This window comes from Mandrillus leucophaeus, unplaced genomic scaffold (genome assembly GCF_000951045.1).
Source record: "Mandrillus leucophaeus isolate KB7577 unplaced genomic scaffold, Mleu.le_1.0 Scaffold808, whole genome shotgun sequence".
Classification (NCBI taxonomy): Eukaryota; Metazoa; Chordata; class Mammalia; order Primates; family Cercopithecidae; genus Mandrillus; species Mandrillus leucophaeus.
The window spans coordinates 119519-122109 of NW_012108786.1; the positions used below are offsets into that span (position 1 = coordinate 119519).

Below are 2591 nucleotides of genomic sequence, written 5' to 3' on the forward strand. Positions count from 1 at the left end.
AAATGTGCATGATTAAAATTAATTTAGTTTTATTCTTTGCTTCAGGCTTGGGAATGCATTTGACATGATTAACTCCAGGGAAAACTAAGAGAATAAATTTTTTTTTGTACCTTCTACTTAAGATCTCGATCTCTAGTCAGTTCTACACTTGCTTAAAACAGAGACTGTCCATTTATTGTAGGAGTCTAGTCTGACTTGCTTTGTTAACAGAAATGGCATCTACTGATGATTAAATCATGTTGTCTCTGAAGTCTTCTATTTGAAAACTCCAAGCAATAAGATTATTGTTTAGAAAACCAAACAATAAAACATAAACTTTAGAGTAACTTTATACGAGACATTATGTGTGAACATGGAGAAGTAAATTTCACCCCCACCATACTTCCATCCTGACGCCAGCACTTTTATCTTAGGTTCAGCTAGGACCATACAGCATATGCTTACTATACTTCCCGCACACTCTTTTCAGCTATGGTTAACAGAATAGAGCTAATAAATTCTCCACTTTTACCACGTATTCTTTATAATGCAATATTCTATAGGGAAATGTGAAATCTGGATCACATGTAGATCTGTTGGCAGGTATATTTCTACTCTTTCTTTCCTCCAAGAAACTACTGTATCCTATTTCATGCAGGATAATCGGTGCCATCGGCATACATAGCAAATGGTTTGTTCATAAAAAAGCTTGATGAGGGAAATAAACCCTTGATAGTCTCTAAAAGAATTATTTCCATTAGGAAACTGAAAGGAAAAGAGGATGTTCTACGTGTATTGTTTTACTGCCCAGAGAAGTTTTGTAATACACAATGAGTTTATTACGTACAATAGCTGATAGGCATCAATATTGAAAAAAAAAAAAATCTGAAGAATGTGAGCTGCGTTACGGTATATGCGTGGGTTCTCAGCAATGCTGTGTGGCGGATAGGTATTGTGTGAGTACGTGGGTGTGTGCAGGAGTACATGCATACTTTTAAAGAAATCCTCTAATCTTGAAGTAAAAAAACCTTAAAATTCAATAATTCTAATTGAGTGCTATAATGTCTCCATTTGCCACGTTTGAACGATTTAGAATAGAAAAGATTAAATCAGTAAGATGATATGACATTCGACAAGTCAGAATTATAGCTCATCTAAAACTTGTATTGTTTGATTTCTTTCATTCCTCTTCTCAAACATTTGCATATTAACTGTTAAGCAACAAAATATACCAATTCCTACCATTTCTAATTTCCTTTTGTTATCTTAATAAAACCATGACAAATAATACAGGCAAGTAAGGAGAAGAAATACTGTCGGAAGAATCCTCTAAAGCGGTGGTTCTCGGCCAGGAGTGATTTTGACCCCCAGGGGATATTTGGCAATATCTGGAGACACTGTCGGTTGTCACAACTGGAGAGTGGGGGGTAGGATGCTACTGGCACACAATGAATAGAGGCCAGAATCCTACTGAATATCTTGCAAAGCACAAGACAATACCCACCCACCTGCACCTCCCACCAAACAAAGGTTTATTTGTCGCCAAATATAAATAGTATGCAGGTTGACAACCCTGACCTGAAGGAACTCCTCTGTTGCACTCCAGAAGCTGAGCGTCCCAGAGGGAGAAGCCTAGACCCCCACCCCACTCCACGGACTTCCATTTTCTCCCATACTGAGAAACAAGTTAACAAGTATAGACAAGCTGATTGCTGAGGTCCCTTTATTTAGAGCTTTTCTTTATTTAGAGCTTAGAGTTTATTTAGAGCTTTTCTCCTCTTTTGTCATTTTGCTCTCTGTTGTTATAGTTTCCTGTTTTCCTTTCCCAGCATACATATTTTGAAAAATTCCAGACTCCTTCGTTTGATTTCACTTTTGCTTTCCTTGTGGAAATTTTGTATTTCAAAGCAATGATGGGTATGGTCAGAATAAAGCACAAGATAAGAGAGTTCTCCCGGTACACACTTTCATGTACTATTCTAAAGCATATTTTGTTATTTGTTCTCTGTAGATGTCAAGCTCTAATTTTCTAAACATTTGACTCTCTATTACATTGCGTCACTATGACTTGTTCCTACCATTTTTATCATTAGTAGATGCAAACATAAATCATGCAACGTTGTGTGAGTTTGACATGAGGCAGCAGATAATTATCACACCAGTCAACATAACAGATTGCCAATATTAGGTTCAGGTGTTTTGAAAATTTAATTATATTACAGCATGAGAAAAAGATTGAAAGGAGGAAAGAACCTTAACTAGCATGTATTAGCCTGCGAAGTATGTCCTAGGGGCTCATTCTGCACTTTCTTGTTCTTCCGGCTCTCTCCTCTGCTCACCTTCTCAGTCAGCCATGCCCTGCTCTGAAGAGACACCTATCATTTGCCCCAGCAAGCCAGCTAGCCTGTGGAGCAGAGTGACAAACAGCTCCACTTTGCTGAGATCTGGGAGGAGGCCATGGTCCTGACCCAGGGGCCCGTGGAGACCACAGGCTATGACCTGGATAGTCCCTACAATTATAAAATGCCACCAATGGAGAAAGCTCTTGTGAAAACGGACATTCAGATAGCTCTTCTGGGTGTTATGAACAAGTAACTCCTTGTTCTGGCTTG

At 38.4% G+C, this 2591-nt stretch overlaps 1 protein-coding gene across 1 annotated transcript in view; it reads left to right on the plus strand.

The window, feature by feature from the left end:
* LOC105530243 (contactin-associated protein-like 2) overlaps positions 1 to 2591 on the plus strand; it is a gene marked incomplete at its 5' end in the record, with an annotated part of 1172010 nt that overhangs the window by 117353 nt on the left and 1052066 nt on the right. The window lies entirely within an intron of this gene.